The sequence below is a fragment of the Myxine glutinosa genome, chromosome 9 (genome assembly GCF_964187855.1).
Source record: "Myxine glutinosa chromosome 9, kmMyxGlut1.1, whole genome shotgun sequence".
In the NCBI taxonomy this organism is placed as follows: Eukaryota; Metazoa; Chordata; class Myxini; order Myxiniformes; family Myxinidae; genus Myxine; species Myxine glutinosa.
This window is the reverse complement of record NC_136269.1, coordinates 83629269-83649680: the sequence shown is the minus strand read 5'-3', so window position 1 is coordinate 83649680 and position 20412 is coordinate 83629269.

The window sequence follows — 20412 nt, the reverse complement described above, 5'->3', positions numbered from 1 at the left end:
AGTTGTTACGGACCGCGGCTTGGATGTTATTTACCGAGCGGAGGTAACCGCGGCCGAACAGTTGTTCCCCCTTTCTTCCCGACTCACCCGATTCACCCAGACGTTGGCCAAATCGCGCTATGCCAAATCAATGATAGAAAGGACACGACGACTGGGAAAGATGAAACGACGCAGTACAGTTCTCAAGACCTCCGGAGGAGGGTATAATTACAGTGGTGGAGAAAAGGGGGTAGATTACAAGGCAGAGTGAGGTAAAGACACAGAAGAGATGGGCACTTAAATACAGTCTTATCTTTTCCCAGACAGACCACGGACAAACGGACAAGGTAGACTTACACAGGGATTGATGGCAGGGATGGACAGGTAGGTCGATGGCACAAGGTGCACCTTGGCTCAGGGACAGGATAAACACAGTCCAAAGATGCAGGTAGGTCTCACAGCACTCGGAGGGGACGTCTTGCTTTCTCTCAGCTCGGCGCGCATCTGACGTCACCTCTCTCTCTACTGCGCATGCTCCACGGGGAGTGACACGCCCTCGGCTGGTTGGTTCCGCCCCAACTGGGGCCGGTCCGCCGCTTCCATTGGGTGCGGGGGTTACCGGGCTCCGCCCTTGACGAGGAGCCGACAGGGAGCCCCTGTTTGGTAACCCCGTCGAGCACATGTCCGATGGCGGCTCGTTGGGAAGGCCTGGTGCCCTCCCACCACTCCTACCAACCAAGCCGGATTGAGGACGTGCACTCCCTGCGCTCGTTGTTGTTGTTGTTGTTGTTGTTGAAGAGAACTGTGAGGAAGAGCTGCGGGGAGGTATTGGGAGGTCCTAAACTTCCTAACGGTGCCATACAATCACATTCTGGTGCAACGAAGGGTCAGAATTAATGGAAACGAATCCTTAACTGACATAGACTAAGAATAACTAGCAAGATGTCCTATAGTTGTCTTACATGAGATGCGGTGGACCTGGATGCGACATTTAATGGGGGAAATAGGGGGAGGTCGGGTCTACAGAGTGTTGTTTACAGAAAATGGGACTAGGGAATGGGGGATTGGGGAGAGTTGGGAAGTATTGAGGAAATAGGGGAATATTTACAAGCGGATATGGATGGATGCAAATCCCATATCCGCAACAATATATATATATATATATTTATATATATATATATAATTATATATATATATATATATATATATATATATATATATATATATATATATATATATATATATATATATATATATATATATATACATACATATAAGGTCGATATGTATTTGAGAATAGAGAGGGGGACAGGATCGATTATATATATATACAGTCACATGAAAACGTAAGTACACCCCATGTAAAGTTTTGACTTTTTCAACATATTTCAACATACAGCAATTTCATCTTCATTTCAACAATATTGATAGATAAAGGTGATATAACATAACAAATATCATGAAACATTTACATTTTGTAGTCCATTGTATAATTTAAATACACATAAATGCAAATTTCGCATGTGGAAAAAGTAAGTACACCCTTGGCTCTAATTGGTGGTATTGCCCCCTTTGGCAGAAACAACATCAAGTAGGCGTTTCTTATAACTGTCTACCAGTCTCTGACATTGACTGGGAGAAATTTTTGCCCACTCCTCCATGCAGAATTCTTTCAGCTGTGCGATGTTTGAGGGGTTTCTTGCATGCACAGCACGTTTCAAATCCCCCCACAACATCTCGATGGGATTTAGATCTGGGCATTGACTTGGCCATTCCAGAAACCTCCATTTCTTTCTTTTTCAGCCATTCATTGGTGGATTTACTGGTATGTTTAGGGTCATTGTGATGTTGCAAGGTTCACATTTGGTTGAGCTTCAACTTTCGGACAGATGGCCTCACATTATCCTCAAGCACCCTCTGGTACAATGAAGAATTCATAGTGGATTCTATGATGGTGAGCTGCCCAGGCCCTGATGCAGCAAAGCTGCCCCAAACCATAATATTTCCACCACCGTGCTTTACAGTTGGTATCAGGTTCTTGTGGTCAAATGCTGTCTTTGGTTTTCACTAAACATGTCTTCTGGTACTGTGGCCAAATAGCTCTACCTTTCACTCATCTGTCCAGAGCACATTGTTCCAGAAGTGCTCGTCTTTGCCTAGGTGTTCTTTGGCAAACTTGTCTTGGCCTGATGTTCTTTCTGGACAGCAAAGGTTTCCTCCTGGCACACCTCCCATGCAGATCAAATTTGTGCAGCCTCATTCTAATGGTAGACTCGTGCACTTTGACATCAACCGTGGCAAGATCTACCTGTAGGTCCTGTGATGACATTCTGGGGTTCTTAGAGACTTCTTTCAGCATCTTGCGGTCTGCTCTCGAGCTGAACTTGCTGGGGCGGCAGGGCTTGAACAAGTTGGCAGTTGTTTGGAATCTTCTCCACTTGTAGATGATCTTCCGGACAGTCGAATGATTCATTTCAAATTGTTTGGAGATCTTTTAAAATCCCTTCCCAGACGCGTAGGCATCTATAACCTTCTTTTGTAGGCCTCAGAGAGTTCTTTTGATCGAGACATGGTGACACCACACACTTCAATAACAAAGAGCAAACCAAACGAAATGTCTAAGGTTTAAATAAGACAGGTTCCTCCAAGATCCTCTCTGAGATGTTCTAATCATTTGCAGCTGACCTGGTGCACCTGATTATAATTTTAGGTCTTTAAAGTAGTGATAAATGTTTTTGTTACATTGTCTCCACACACAAATGTTGTTAAATGTGCGACAAACAGAGTTGGCGGCAGGAAGGGCATCCGGCCGTAAAACAATGCTTCAAAAAGGGGACAAAAAAAACAACAACAACCACGGTCCCCGAAAAGGCCAACCCCCGCTTTGCGGGGAAAAATGGCCTCTAAACGGGGGTTTTATTTATTTATTTATTTTTTTAAAGTAGTGATAAATGCAGGGGTGTACTTACTTTTTCCACATGCGAAATTTGCATTTACGTTTATTTAAATTATACAATGGACTACAAAATGTAAATGTTTCATGATATTTGTTATATTATATCACCTTTATCTATCAATATTGTTGAAATGAAGATCAAATAGCTGTATGTTGAAATATGTTGAAAAAGTCAAAACTTTACATGGGGTGTACTTACTTTTTCACGTGACTGTATATACTGTATATACACACATAAACATACATTTACATACGCTTAAAGTCCAGATGCGTGAATGTGCAGCATATGTAAATGCATAATGCTTTTGACATGACCTTGATTGTCGGAAAATGTATGTTGTGAAGTGAAATTGTACAGTTTTACATGAGATATTGCACACAATTATTCTCATATAAACACACACACACACACACACACACACACACACACACACACACACACACACACACACTCAATGTGAATATCAGATTATTGGTTCTAAAGTCAACAGACCAATCCTTCCCTCCATCATATTTATGTCATGACAATAACGTGCGAAGCAGCATGTATAATTGTTCTCAGTATCAGGGCGTCGCCAGCTGCCTTCACCAATCAATATGTTTGATGAAAAATAACTTCCTGTTTCCTGATTACATGTGACCAAAGAAAAGCAAACGTCTTGCTGAAGAACTGTAAATGATAATAGAAGAGCAGAGAGAGTGAGAGAGAGAGAGCCTGGGGAATGGTGGGGTAGGGTGGCTAGTAGAGGGAATGTGCTATGGCCTAAAGCTGGCTACAAGCCTGACTGTCAGGTGGCTGCTGTCTGGCCTATGTCGAAATAAAAGACAGTGGTTGGCAGGGAAATTGGTCGAACATCCTGTGCGCCATTTAAAGAACATCGAACGTGTTCCATGCCACATTTATTAGCGCAGTTGAGAGGAAGTTGGAGTAAAATGGATTGTTTGTACGAACACTTTGATAAACTTTAGTAACCTCTAATACTTTCAAAATGTTGTTGCATCATTCGTCTCTTATATAGTCACGCTCATTCGATGAAAGCATTTTCTCAAATTTCCTTTGCACACTTTGTTAGCATGTCATCTCATCATGACGTTAGTAGGCCTTCAGCATATCCAGGCTCAGACCAGAAACCTTTTGATCAGCAGAAGTGAGTTTCTGGAGTTGAGTTAGGCCAGGTATCCACGTGCGAAGCTCATGACAAAACCCTGAGTGAGGAGGTTAAAAGGGTCGATGTCTGCTTTCCATCGGTACCCTCCATCCGCCATCAACACCCACTGCCCAGAAATTCCACGTGTTACGACCGAGCGCTCCTTCCAATTCCTGCCCGCTGCTAATACGGAAGAAAAATTAGACACCAGCAGAATTATGACGTCATGGCGATATTATTGGGTCACCGGATGGTTTTAAAATACAATCGTTTGGTTAACCAAAATCGTTTCCTGTCATAATTACCGGTAGCTGGCAATTTCGCAAAAAACGTAATGCCAGGGACACACCTGTTTGATATTTGAACTCTTCTCCCATTCCATTCCAGTAAGTACCAGAGATTGTGTTTTTTTGTCACCCGTCGCACCGCGGAGCGAAAGGGGGACTATGGTTTTCCCCTCCGTCCGTGTGTGCGTCCGTCCGTCCGTCCGTGCGTGCGTGCGTGCGTGCGGACGTGCGTGCATGCGTAAGCGAAGGACCGAATTCTAATTTGGTGTGTGGGTGCAACTAGGCATATGGAAGAACCCTATTGAAAATGAGGTCGCCACGTCAAAATCCAAGATGGCTGTCACCATATCAAAACCTTGTGAGCGCAATATCTTGAAAAGTAAATGTCTGAACCTTGTGAGCGAAATATCTTGAAAAATAAGCGAAGTACCAACTTCTAATCTGGTGTGTGGGTGTATCTACGCATAAGGAAGAACGCTATTGAAAATTGGGTCGCCACGTCAAAATCCAAGATGGCCGCCACCATGTATGTCTGAACTTTGTGAGCGGAATATCTTGAAAAATAAGCGAAGTATCAACGTCTAATCAGGTGTGTGGATGTATCTAGGCATAAAGAAGAACGCTATTGAAAATTGGGTCGCCACGTCAAAATCCAAGATGGCCGCCACCATATATATGTCTGAACCTTGTGAGCGAAATATCTTGAAAAAGAAACGAACTACTAACTTCTAATCTGGTGTGTGGGTGTATCTCGGCATAAGGAAGAACGCTATTGAAAATTGGGTTGCTACGTCAAAATACAAGATGGGCCACAGCCAAAAGAGAAAACGACGGGGGACCTAGGCGTAACGCTTGTTAGATTTTAATTAATCAACAATTTTAAATAAGGCATCTAATTGTACATTTTTCTTTTGTTAATAACTCGAATTCTAGCAATACACATTGTATGATTATATAATTAAGATTAAAAGGCTTCTAATTAGGAGAAATAAAAGGATGACATAAAAATGCACCTGACACACCATGGAGTCACACATGGATTTAATGGCGTAGCCCATGGAATGTATTTTCAGTCAGGTCTGTCTTTTGGGATTGCCACTTGTAACACGTAACCCAGTGCTACCTGCCGCATGGTCAGGTTGTCGGCGACTAAACCGACACCCCTCACTGGCTTTGCTTGTGGGAAGGGTGACTGTGACACCCTATCAGGACTAAAAACAACACCTGGCAAAGGGCAGATGACCTCCTGTAGGGAGCCAACGGCCATCCAGTAAGGCGATGTTGTCTCCTAAAAAACACCCATCCGGTTTGGACCAGTTCAAGTCACACCAAAGACTTTTTAAAATGGTACGTGCTGCTTCCTTGCTTGAAAAGGGTAGAGCACTGACAATCCTCATTGGTTGTCATCCACGGGGAGGAGAAAATTCCTTTTGAGGAAATTCCCCACTGAGTACAGTGAGACTGTTGTTGTGACGTCACTTCCCCCAAGCTCAGTGGCTGTGTTAAGTGTTTGTCTCGTCAGTGTGTGTGTGTGTGTGTGTGTGTGTGTGTGTGTGTGTGTGTGTGTGTGTGTGTGTGTGTGTGTGTGTGTGTGTGTGCTCGCTCTACTAGGAGCCTTAGCCCATGTATTAAAAAAACAAAAAAAACAATACCGTCTGAAACAGCGTTTGTCTGTCCGTCCGAGATATGTATGTATTTACGTCCCTCACAAACGTCCATCAATGAAAGCTGAGGATCTGGTCACATGACAAGGGGACAGCAGATCTTCCATTCAGCAGATGCAAGCCCAGCAATGCCGTTGTTAGACTATCGGTCTTGTTGGCAAGAGACCAAATGCTTGTGATATTTCTGGTTCTCTATGTGGTCAGTTGCAGAACCATCTTATGCCAGGAAAAGATTGCTCAAAAAAAAAATTGGTTGAAAAAAATTTGCTTCAAAAGTGTTACGTGTTCCTCTACGATCTCCTGGTCTCGGTACACCTCCGAACCCCGAGAAGAGCCACGGCAGCAAAATATGTTACTCTGTGTTAGAAATCAAGAGTGAAACCACACCAATGATTATAAATGAACAAATAATATATTGAAAATCACACAGGAATAACGCTACAACAAATGGCAATTAAGACTGCACTCTATATACCATCAATAAAGTCAGATAACTCACTGCGCTCCCAGCGAGTGAAACGGACACTCCTCAATGTCTCTATAACCTTTTCCAAGGCGAATGTGATTCGCTCCAGCGGTCACTAGAACGATATCCAGTCGAAGCCCGAATCTCGCTCTCCAGTAGATATTTGAATCGCGTACAGTTGACAATGGTGATTGCCCTGCCAAAACTGTACAACGGCGGCCTTCAGAGGGGCACCTTTACCACTCACTCAGCGAACCGCAACGTAATTGGAGACGAAGCGGTCGCACACACACATCCCCGACAAACGGTAGGATGTTGGGGTGAAGATGACGTGAGGCAAAACCTTTGCAGGTGTCCGAAGCGCAGGGTTCAAAATGGCCGACGGCTCTTACTTGAGCCGATGCGACTAGGCGAGGATTCGTCGAAATCTCAGCGCCCAAATCTGACTACGCAGATTTTCCACTCCAGCGATAATTCCTATCGCCGGATGTCCCTTCAAGGAACTCAAAATTCCCTCGCAACTTTCGGTAGACCAAGCTCGCTATGGAGCCTTGACGTCACGCGTCTTCTCCAACTTTGCTCGTGCCGCCTCTTCCTCTTCACCTCCTCGTCTTCTCGTTCGGTTTCCTGTATCATTTTAAGTTAACCTTTTTAACTTTAGATAGCTGTTCCTGAATAATAAACCTCTTGAGAATAATAATAGTACATAATATCAGAAATATGTCAAGTGGGTGAAAACCACAACAGCGGAAGTGACGAATCCGTAACACTTCCCCCCCTCAAGAAAGAAAGTTTGAACACAGCGAAAACTTTCTTTGCATGCAAACTCTTTAAACAAACAAAATTAAACTCACAACCCAAATCACCAATTCCCATGAGCAACAATTATCAACATCTCAAAAATAAAGCAACAAAATTTCACACAACCTACAGAGATTTCCAAAGTTAATTCACTCTGGACAAAGCGTCAACAACGACATTGTCCCTGCCCTTTACCTGTTCAATTTCCCCGTTGAACCCCTGCAAAGCCAAACTCCATCTCCACACCCTCTGATTTTTACTTTTAGTTTCTTTTGAATGAAGGTTAAGGGGCTGTGATCAAAATCCAAAGTCAAGCAAGTCGACAGCACTTTTCCCCAGAAGGCCGAGCTGAAAGCCAGGTTCCATGGTGGTTGGGTGGGGAGGCCTGGAAGTATTCACTACATGGATGCCTTTAGGAACGTGGAGTTCACGGTTAGTCCGTGCAGGAAAGTTCACTCCATGGACGCCTTTAGGAACGTGGCATTCACGGTTAATCCATGTAGGAATCTTGGCTCGGCAGCTCCGCAGCATTCAGTGCTTCAACTTTTCTGAACTTTCATAATAATTACGGTGGGACCGCTTGTCACTGTAATCACATGAATAGTGGTCTCCTTCTCGGCCACTACTCTGACAATCCTTCCTTCGGGAGCTGCCATAACTCTGGGAGCCTCCATAATAATATCGATTGCGGCCACCACCAAAACGACTACGTGGTCCTCTTCTGTAGCCCCCACGACACCTATGAAATGCCTTCCCTACTGTTATGGTCCGACCCTCCAACTCCTTGCTATTCAGATCCTTTTCTGCATCTCTGGCGTCCTTTGAGTTTTCAAACGTGACAAAGCCAAGCCCTCTTGACTTTTGTGTCTCCCTGTCTTTTATCAGCAGCACTTCCAAAAGCGGTCCATATTTGCTGAAGGCAGACTCCAGAACATCTTCCTTGGTTTTGAAGTTCAGTCCCCCAACAAAGAGCTTGCCAATATTGCCTCCATCCCTGACTTGCGTGTGCTGACACTTAGTTTCAGGGTACTTCCTCCTAGGCTTTTCAACAAACATAGGGTTACCAGAAACTTGACCAACGGCCAAATCATTCCCGATAACAAAAGATACTCCCTCTACAGGAAGATTGGCTTGTAAACCTACGGTGACCGGTCCTGACACCAAATCAGACTCTAAATGGATGACATGAAGTGGAGCTCTAACACAGCCACCAATCCCCTGTAAACGAACACTATCACCAGTTGCCGTCTCCTCTGACAATGGCAAAATGCCTTCAAGCATCAAAGACTGATGTGCTCCTGTGTCCCTCAAGACCCTAACCGGTTTCTGGTTAGTCGAGTCTCCATCCAAGGACACAAACCCCTCTGAAATAAATGGTTGGTAACCCTTTTGAGGGCGATTTCTCACATTTGCCATTGCATTCGGAGTTGTACTAGTTGAACCCCGCTCCTGATTTTCCTTTCCCAGAGCATAACAGTGGGACATCAAGTGTCCCGGTTTATGGCAAAAAGCACAAGTAGGCCTGGAGGAGAACCTTGTGGTCTGCCTCGAGCCCCCCGGAGGATACGTCTGCCTTGGAACTGTTGTCTTCGGATTTCTAGAAGTCGTGGTATCAGAGTGGTCCTCATAGTCATCTCGAGGCCGCACCAATGAATTTTCGTTCTCCGCCCCTAATGTACCATAGCTCCCCTGGCTAAGTCTAGGCGAGTATTTAGGGTTGGTGGAACCCCATACTGTGTGTTAAGGCATAGTCATCTGCCATGGTTGCTGCCTCATACAACTTTGGTACTTTCCTTTCCTACAGATGTACTTTAATGTCCTCGTGGACACACTGTTGGAATTCCTCCACCAGGATCAATTGTCGTAATAGTTGGAAGTCTTTCCCAACCCCTTTTGAATCACACCACCGATCAAACATGGTTTCTTTCATTCTGGCCAACTCCACATGGGTCTCACTCTCCCTCTTCCTGGCGTTCCCGAATTTTTTCCGGTAAGCTTCAGGGACCAATTCATAGGCTTTGAGAATGGTTTTCTTCACTATCTCATAATCTGCACATTGCTCAATCGGTAAAGCTGAATAAATATCCTGAGCTTTACCCACCAGAACACTTTGCACTAACATGGTCCAGGACTCCTCCGGCCATTTTAGCATTCGAGCCACTTTCTCAAAGTGTAAAAAAAACTTGGCTACCTCCTTTTCATTGAAGAGTGGAACCAGCCTAACATGTCTGCCAACATCCCAGGTGTTCTGACTAGTTGTCGAACCAGTCGGCATGGGTGGTACCTCTCCCCGTTCTTTCATTACATCCAGCTCCTTGAGTCTAATTTCCTGCTGAAGCACCATTTCACGGTACCTTAACTCCCTTTGGCTTTTCTCTCCTCTGCTTTTTTCTCCTCTAACCTTTCCTGGAGTTCTCTTTCAACTCTCCTTTCCTCTGCTTTTCTTTCTTCGAGTTCTCTTGCAGCTCTCCTTTCCTCTGCTTTTTCCTTTTCGAACCTTTCCTGGGGTTCTCTTTCCTGTGCTACTCTTCTTTCCTCGAGTTCTCTTGCAGCTCTCCTTTCCTCTGCTTTTTCATTTTCTAACCTTTCCTGGAGTTCTCTTTCAACTCTCCTTTCCTCTGCTTTGATCCTTTCTTGGCTCTGCAATTGCATCTCCACTTTCTGGAGCTCCACATTTTCTTGTTCTTCTGGTAACCAATCCAAGGCTACCTCTCTCCATGTTCCTAGTTCCACCATAGATTGTATCACCACTGTCTGCATCTCTGTTTTCTTCATTTTAGCTCGGACCTCCAAGCTAAAATGTTTGCCCAATATCAAGAGGTCCGATTTTAGTAACGCACGGAACTGTGCCTCACTAGGGGGTCGCTGCAAACTTCTCTGCATCAAACTCCATGGTGACTATCCGTTAGCACCTGTTAACCTTCACACAAGAAATTTCCAAAAAAACTTACATTTTTTTTTTTTTTTTTTTTAAATTTGGGACTGTTGGAAAATACTCCAAAATTGGAAAATTTGGGAATGCTAGGGAATTCTTTCCCGGACGAAATTTAAGGAATTTAATCCACCGTCCAAGATTTAGGGAATTTAATCAGCAAAGCCGAGCCCCCAATTTTCCCACAGTACAAACCCCCAATTTCAATCTGGATCAATCCCAAATGGATTTTTTAAGGGAATTTTATCCCGGACGAAGACCCAATTCCGAGCCCACGAGTCAATTGGACGAGCCCCCAATTTCTGTTACGTGTTCCTCTACGATCTCCTGATCTCGGTACACCTCCGAACCCCGAGAGGAGCCACGGCAGAAAAATATGTTACTCTGTGTTAGAAATTAATAGTGAAACCACACCAATGATTATAAATGAACAAATAATGTATTGAAAATCACACAGGAATAATGGTACAACAAATGGCAATTAAGAGTGCACTCTATATACCATCAATAAAGTCAGATAACTCACTGCGCTCCCAGCGAGTGAAACGGACACTCCTCAATGTCTCTATTACCTTTTCCAAGGCGAATGTGATTCGCTCCAGTGGTCACTAGAACGATATCCAGTCGAAGCCCGAATCTCGCTCTCCAGTCGATATTCGAATTGCATACAGTTGACAATGGTGATCTCCCCGCCGAAACGGTACAACGGCGCCCTTCAGAGGGGCACCTTCACCGTTCACTCAGCGAACCGCAACGTAATTGGAGACGAAGCGGTCGCACACACACATCCCCGACAAACGGTAGGATGTTGGGGTGAAGATGACGCGAGGCAAAACCTTTGTAGGTGTCCGAAGCGTGGGGTTCAAAATGGCCGACGGCTCTTACTTAAGCCGATGCGACTAGGCGAGGATTCGTCGAAATCTCAGCGCCCAAATCTGACTACGCAGATTTTCCACTCCAGCGATAATTCCTATCGCCGGATGTCCCTTCAAGGAACTCAAAATTCCCTCGCGACTTTAGGTAGACCAGGCTCGCTGTGGAGCCTTGACATCACGCGTCTTCTCCAACTTTGCTCGCACCGCCTCTTCCTCTTCACCTCCTCGTCTTCTCGTTCGGTTTCCTGTATCATTTTAAGTTCACCTTTTTAACTTTAGATAGCTGTTCCTGAATAATAAACCTCTTGAGAATAATAATAGTACATAATGTCAGAAATATGTCAAGTGGGTGAAAATCACAACAGCGGAGGTGACGAACCCGTAACAAAAGGTTGTTTCTTAATCAAGTATTGTAATAAAGCTAAGGATATGCACTCTGGTCCTAAGGCCAAAATAAACATTCCAACAAAGCTTGTCAAACTAATATACACATGCAATTCAGACTGAAGGCCAAAGCAGTTGGTCAACCAAGCACCTACAGGGTCATAATGTATGGATCATATAATAACTGAGCCGTAAACCCACTGCATACAGTGGAGTTAACCCAAAAGTGAACTGACATGCCGTCCTGTGGGCTAGTATATAACAGCTCTAGTACCCCTTAACTGAAATGGTGACCATGAACCCTGTGCCACACCAGCACTGTTGTGGTCCCGATCAACACGGGGTGCCTGCCACACATCCATCCTGTTTAAATACCCATTATCAGTTAATAATAATTTTAAGTTGCAAGTCTAGTAAGGCAGTTGCTTCGTTGGACTTTTCAATGGCTGAGGACTTTGCTTTTTCCAGTACTGAAATATTTGCTCCAGGATGCCACCATTTAATGTCCATGATCTTATGTAAAAGTCACCGATAGAAATTCTCCCAAAGTCATAAATGTCGGGCAAGACTGGCCCAGAATGGTATCATAGTCATCCTTATCATGATCATAGTGCCATACTCTTGACAGAGTATCGATGCTGCGAAAACGGTCTCTTGGCAAGGGTCTTCACAATTGGGTGGTTTGCCTTTGCCTTCTCAGTAGTCAGTCATGTGAGGATTTGTTCAGGGTTTCAGCGATACCTCGCTTACTCTTTGTGAAGGACACCGAGGTATCTTTAACGTACCCCCCAAAGACTGGCGCTGGTAGACATCTTCTGCTTAACGTCCATCCGATGGACGGCACACACTTTGGTGCCTCACCCTGCGTATGAAACACCAGGATGACAGTTTATAGCTTGGCCGAGATTTCGACCCAGGCTAGACAGCTCCTGCGGAGGAGAGGCGACCCGACCCGTCCACGATTGTGCCCAAAAGCCTAGAAAACCGCTTCGGTAGCCTTACGCATCTGAAGATGCAAAAGGAGTGGTCTTCTTATTCTTCGAGACAGTTTTCTTTGTTTGTTTTTTTTGTGATTGAAGTTAGCTCTTACATGAGCCTCGATCTTGTATACAAAAAAAAAAAATCTGTCAACTGTAGGTCAGAGGTAGAAAAAGGAAGTACGTAATTCTTCCCAAATTGGCATTACCTTTGGAGAATCACAAACCGCATACTTTGCCATTTCATAGTTCATCCTCATGTTTCTGTTTCTGGCTGACATGTTTAGCAAGTCTCGAGCTTCAGGTTCATAGGGTTAAGCGCATGACTTTGGTTTAAGTACCGTGCCAATTGCATTTCCCCATCATTTAGCTCTTCCTAGTCAAACATATTCACTTAAAATTTTAGGCTAATAGAAGTCACAGAAGTTTCTTTTTGGCGAACACATACTACAAAGAAAGCTTTCAATGTTGTTTTCCTATGATTGTGGGAAGCAGATAAATAATGTTGTTTTTCTCAATTAATGCAATAATGTATGAATCTGTTAGGTTTCAAAAGCAGGAAGCTATTTTGTATTTTAAAGTACATGGATATTTAGCTGTTATTACCCTGCGCTTGCGAAGCGAAAAGCGCGGTTAAGCATTCTTGTGCGTACTTGTGCCGTGTCTGCGTTTTAAAAATTCATTTTCTCGGCAACCGTTGGTCCGATTGACATGTAATTTTCACCATAGGAGCGCCTCCTCCTGTATAATATTTCAATGATAATCATGACATCATAGGTCACGTGGTGCAGGCGCCATATTGGAAAAACTTCGCACCTCTATAGCTCTGAAACCACTCCATCGAAAAAATTGAGACCTGGCTCATTGTCAACTACTCCCCATGGGGAATAAGATATGTTCATGATGATATCATCGGTGCCTTCGTTATGACGTCATAATTCGACAATATAACACTTATCCATCCGGTCATTATTTTAAAAATTTCAGCAACTGTTGGTCTGATGGACACAAAATTTTCACCAAAGGAGCACCTCCTCTTTATAATATTTGAATAATAATCATGACGTCATAGGTCATGTGGTACAGGCGCCATCTTGGAAAAGCCGAAAAATGTTTCACCTCTATATCTCCAAAACCACTGCATGGAAAAATTTGAAACATGGCTCATTGTAAAGAACTGCATATGGGGAATAGGTGTTGTTATGATGACGTCATTGGTGCCATAATTATGATGTCATAATTCGACAGGGACAACGCTTAGTCTGATCAGTTTGAAATGTATTGAGCGTGATCTATGCAACAATTTTATTGGAGAATATAAATTTATGATGTCATCGCTCACGTGGTCTGGCAGCCATATTGGATCAAAGAAAAAAAAATGTTCAAAAACAGAAGAGTTGGCTCGCAACATGTTGACAGCGCAGGGTAAGTATTCTATGAATATCATCTAGTAATCTAGTTGCTTAAGTTCTTCTTTCCAACTGATTTTAAAAAATTCTTAGAATGAATACCATCAATATTCTTTTTTACTCTTCTTGGAATGTATTTCATTGCGTTATTCATTGTTTGGAGGTTGATTGTCTTTCAGACTTGTCTGCCTACATTCTGTAAGTAAAATAAAACGATGAAAAATGACTCATTTTAATATTATTTTATATTCAGAGTAAAGAGCTTCTTTGTCTCACAGCATCATGAAATAAAAAAGTGAGACCACAATTATGTATTTTCATGATTATGGTATGAGGGAACATTTTCATATTATATATGCAAGAGTGGAGAGTTGGAGGAAGTGGGGGGCAGGGGGTTTAATAAAATATTTTGAGAAATTGAATGGAAGGGGAGTGTGTAGTAGTAGGCAGATTGTGTAGGGGAAGTTGGGAAAAAGGTGAAAAGGGGAAGGTTTGGAGAGGTTCGGAAGAGGGTTAAGGGAAGGAAAGGAAACGTATGATATTTTGTCGCAGAATATGCCTTTGTCTTGTCTTTTCCCCCTGGTCCTTCTCCTGTGGTATGCCTGGGCCCCGATAAGGTCAGGTAATTAACGATCGTCTGTATGTACAAATCCCAGAACACTTATTTTGTTTGTAAATAGATTGGTAAATGAATGCTGTAGTGTCCCTTTTTCTTCCCTTCCCTGTTTAAATAAGTACACACATAAAAAGACACTTGGACACAGTTCTGTCCTCTGTATGTACAAATTTGTTGGTGCATTAAAGATGCCACGGTGGCCTTCGCAAAGAGTAGGCGATCTATCACCGACACCATGGCCAAGCTCCTAATTCCTGCCTTAAATACTGCTCGGAAATCAATGGAAAACCACCCAGTGTAACCTTTGCCAAGAAACAGCTTCGGCAGTACAGGACCTGTCTTCTGGCAGAACACCCAAACACAACTACAAGATTTCTGTGATCACAAAGCGATCTCCAAGGGTAAGCCTCCCTTGGTCAGGGCGAGGTTTACCTCTGGCGATCACCCATGAATTCCCCTTGGCCCGTGATTCAATGATGGTCATATTTTTTTGGAACCACCATATGACCTTGACCTTCAACATTTAGGGACAGAGCAAAGAAAATGCGTCCCCATAGACAATCTATCCATAAGACTCAACATCATGAAAATTGGAGGAAAATGATTCAAGTTATGATAAAAAAGTGTTTTTTGCTAATCAGGTCACCCTCCGAAAAGGTAGGTCAAAGACATGAAACATCATGTGCACAACTTCAGTGCAAGTCCAATATTATGATGCAAGGACATCTTGGAAGGCCACGCGGTGTTTGAGATTCCATATTGGCAAAATTGATCAATGATGAAAATGCGTTATGTGTTTGGGACCACCATTTTACCATGACCTTTAACCTGGAGGCGTATGATGTAATGTAGGCATACATGTGCCTTGCACTAGGCTATATAGAGCTCAATTTCGTTCTGATCAGACAGATGTCAATTTTTTGATTAAAAGGTTAAATGTCGATTATTGCATCATGGCCTTAAAATTAAGTCAAGGTCAAAAAATTATGTCAAACCAGCATCATTTTTACTCCCATTATTGTTGCAAAATTTCATTCCAAAAGTCCCAGCAAGCACCAAGATACAGCTTGGACATTGGCAGAAAACATAGGAGCAATGCCCCTGCCACTCACCTGGTCGAATAAACAGTATACTACACTGACTAAAGGTATTTAAAACCAGTTTCAATGGTTGCTAGAAGACAGGCAAGCATGTGGAATCATACTAACATAATCAATCATAAGATCTTAAACAAACAAACAAAAAAATTACCTATTTAGGGGGGCAACCCCCCCTCCTCCAACCCATTATACCTCCAAAGATCCCAATTTTTCTAATGCCTTGAACAAATATTGGTACATCACGGGTGATTAAGGTTGTGGTGAAGTTTCATCGAAATTGCCTTTGTAGTTTCTGAGAAGAAAGCAAGTACCTATTTTGGGGGGCAATCCCCCATAGACTCCTAAAGGGGGCAGTTTTTTTTTTTAATGCTGTGAACAAACTTCGGTACATCACGGGTGATGAAGGTTGTGGTGAAGATTCATAGAAATAGTGTGTGTAGTTTCAGAGGAAAAATCAAATTCCTATTTTGGGGGGTCAAACCTGGATCCACTTTTGACCCCGGTAAACCCACTTAGACCCCGATTTCTTTAATGCCGTGAACAAACTTTAGTCACAACACAACAAATATAATTTGTGCCAATTTGGTCGCAATCCCATCAGCGGTTTCGAAGAAGAAGTTTCAAGTGTTTACGGACGGACGGACAACGCGCCATCGCATAAGCTCCCCTGAACTTCGTTCCAAGTGAGCTAAAAATTGGGGGTGCCAATTGTACAATAAAACCCAACAACAGCAATAATCCTTCTCCTATCCTATAGGGGGATGCTTCTTTTTTTTTTTTAGCTCACCTGAACGAAGTTCAGAGGAGCTTGTGCGATGGTGCGTCGTCAGTCCGTCCGTAAACACTTGAAACTTCTTCTTCGAAACCGCTGATGGGATTGCGACCAAATTTGGCACAAATTATATTTGTTGTTTTGTGAATAAAGTTTGTTCACGGCATTAAAAAAAATCGTGGTCTAAGGGGGTCTACCGAGGGTCAAAGTGCATCCAGTTTTGACCCCCCAAAAAAGGAATTTGCTTTTTCTCTGAAACTATACACTATTTCGATGAAACTTGACCACAACCTTCATCACCGTGATGTACCAAAGTTTGTTCAAGGCATAAAAACCATCGGTCCCTGAGGGGGGGTATGGGAGTTGTCCCCCAAAATAGGTATTTGCTTTTTTCTCAGAATATACACACGAAATTCTGATGAAACTTGACCACCCATGTTGTACCAAAGTGTGTTCACAGCATTAAAGAAAACCGGGCTGGGACGGGTCTACTGGGGGTTTCCCCCCAATATAGGTATCTGCTCTTTTCTCTGAAACTACATACACAATTTCAATGAAACATCACCACAACCTTCATCACCTCTGATGTACCAATGTTTGTTCAAGGCATTTGAAAAATTGGGGTCTGAGAAGGTATACAGGATGGGAAGGGGGGTGGGGGGAAGGGTTGGGGTTGTCCCCCAAAATAGGTATTTTTTTATAAATCTTATAATTATATAAATCAAAAGTCTTATGATTATGTTCGTATGATTCCACATGCTGCTCTGTGTTCTAGCAACCATTGAAATTGGTTTAAAATACCTTTAGTGAGTGCAGTATACTGTTTATTCTACCAGGTGAGCGCGAGGGGTATTGCCCCTATGTTATATACACATATATATCTGTACAGTGTCTGTCCTGTGTAGTGTTGTGTTATCACTGAACTACTCCCTCAAACGTTTGTGAAATCGGACCAAACTTCTGGTATGCACCGACCTCTCCTGTGTATATGTCCAAAGGGTATTTTTTTTAGAAAAAAAATTTCAACTTAAATCTTCAATTTCAATTGTTTATAAAGTGTAATATCACGTACGTTACAAATACATTTGTGCAAAATAATTGTTTGTAATATGATTGGTGCAAACCATGACAACATAGCAACTCAGGTACAGTTACCAATCTGTGTATCTATTTATATGGGTAGTGTATGTGTTGTCACTGGGTGACACCTCCCTCAAACTTTTGTTTCCGTGGTGGTGAAGTGTTTTTAATAATGCGGCTGTGAAGTGTTTTGAATTACATGGTGGTGAGGTGTTTTGAATTACGAGGTGGTGAGGTGTTTTGAATGACATGGTGGTGAGGTGTTTTGAACTACGTGGTGGTGAGGTGTTTTGAATTTCATGGTGGTGAGGTTTTTTGAATTATGTGGTGGTGAGGTGTTTTGAATTACGAGGTGGTGAGGTGTTTTGAATTATGTGGTGGTGAGGTGTTTTGAACTACGTGGTGGTGAGGTGTTTTGAATTATGTGGTGGTGAGGTTTTTTGAATCATGTGGTGGTGAGGTGTTTTGAATTAGGTGGTGGTGAGGTGTTTTGAATTATGTGGTGGTGAGGTGTTTTTAATTACGTGGTGGTGAGATGTTTTGAATTACGTGGTGGTGAGGTGCTTTGAATTATGCGGTGGTGAGGTGTTTGAATTATGTGGTGGTGAGGTGTTTTGAATTTCATGGTAGGGAGGTGTTTTTAATTATGTGGCGGTGAGGTGTTTTGAATTATGTGGTGGTGTGGTGTGATGTTGAGGTGAGGTGTTTTGAATTATGTGGTGGTGTGATGTTGAGGTGAAGTACTTAATATATTCAACATATATCTGTGCAGTGTCCGTCACGTCCCGGAACTACTCGCTCAAACTTTTGTGAAATCATCCCAAACTTCCAACCTACCCCTATCCCTCCAGTGTGCATGCGCTGAAGGGTTCCTTTTTGAATTATTTTTATTTTCTCAACTTAAATCTTCAACTTAAATTGCTTATAAAAATGTAATATCACAAACACTACAAATAAATTTGTGCAAAATAATTGTTTGTATTATGATTGGTGTAAATCATGACAACACAGCAACTAAAGTACAGTCATTATCCAAAGCTAAAACAAACCCATTCCTCTGTAGCTACACGTGGTGAGGCGAGCGCGAGTCGGGCCATGCTAGTATATAAATAAATATATTGTTACAGACGTGGCTTAGATGTTATTTACCGAGCGGTTTTGGTATGACCACGTCTGCACAAGTTACCCGATTATACCCGAACGTTGACTAATCGCGCTGCGCTAGGTCAATAAAGGAAAAGGACACCCGGCTGGGATTAAAATGACACGACACCCAGGGTTCAGTTCTCAAGCCCTCCGGAGGAGGTTATATTGTGACGGAAGGTTAGATTACAACTACCAGAGGTACAGCATAGAAAGACAAGCACTTAGACACACTCTTATATTATTCCCAACAGACGACAGATAAACGGGACAAAAGGCTGACTCACACGGGGATTGATGGCAAGGAAAGCGGTTATCGATGGCTCCAGGTGCACCTGGGCTCAGGGCAGGATCGACCCGGTCCGGTCTAGAGATGCGGGGAGGTCGCAGCGCTCGGATGGCGTCTTGTCTGCTCAAGCTGGGGGCGCATCTGACGTCACGTCCGCTACGTGGCCGCGTATATCCGGCGGGGAGTGACACGCCCTCGGCTCGTTAGCTCCGCCTCGTGGAATCGGCACGTTGCTTCTCATTGGGTGCGTGCGGGGGGTTTACCAGGCTCCGCCCTTGACGAGGAGCTGACAGCCAGCCCCTTTGTGGTAACCCCGTGGAGCGCATGGTCTGGAGCGCATTGTCAATGGCGGCTAACCGAGCCGGTGTGATGACGCACACTCCCCCCGCGCAGCGTCGTTGTTGTTGTAATTGTTGTTGTAGTTGTAGTTGTAGTTGTTGTTTGGGGAAGAAGATGGAAGGAGGTATGGGAAAGGTCCTAAACTCACTACTGGTGCCATATAATCACATTCTGGTGCAACGAAGAGTCAGAATTAATGGAAAGGAGTCCTTAACTGACATAGACTAAGAATAACTAGCAAGATGTCCGAAAGTTGTCTACGTGTGATGCGGTGGACCTGGGCACGACATTTAATGGGGGAAAAAGGGGAAGGTCGGCTCTACTGATTGTTGTTTACAGACAATGGGACTAGGGAATGGGGGATTGGGGATAGTTGGGGAGTATTGGGGAAATAGGGGAATATTTACAAGCGGATATGGAGGCCAAATTCCATATTCGCAACATTGCACCCTTCTCTACCCTCGGGGCGTCCCGACCCGATAAATTTTTACCTACTTTAGTGTGGCACGCAATGTAGTTCCCTCTACTATTAACTCTACCCTGAGTGCGACAGTTTTACAGATATTCACAAATGAGTAAATATGTCCCCCTGCGACGTTGCACCCTTCTCCTCACAGAAACACACCCACAGGATAACCGAATCCGGAAAGAATCCTCAAACTAAACATACAGCCGGTAGGGAGCATTATTTACACAAGACTACGCTGATATTTACACTACGATCCAGGACCTGTTTTTGGAGGAACACATGCAGATGTTATGCATAGAGAGAGCACGCATGCTAGCATCGATACACCAACCCACGAGTGCTCTGTGGCCTACGGCCTTTAATAATGTGCAGAGCACCCCTTCCAAGCATCAAGCACCACCCCATCACACAGTGAGCACCATCCGGTGCACCAATAAAGTGTCTATAAATCACCGGTGGTGTCGCAGCCGGCCGATGTTCTGCCGCTGGTCTTGCCTTCGTGTGGTGCACTTGGCCTTCTTGCCTCTTTCAAAAAATAAAGAAAGGCGCCAACCGCGTCCATTTCTATATTGTGGCCTTCAGTGGTGTCAACTGTTAGTGGTTCACCTGTTTGGCATAGGTGCCACGTTGACCCATAGGTCCTTCCACGGGTGGTGCTTGGCCACAAAAGAGCTGCGGTCCATTGTGGGTGGCCACAAACATTGCGGTCCATATGGTGTATCGATC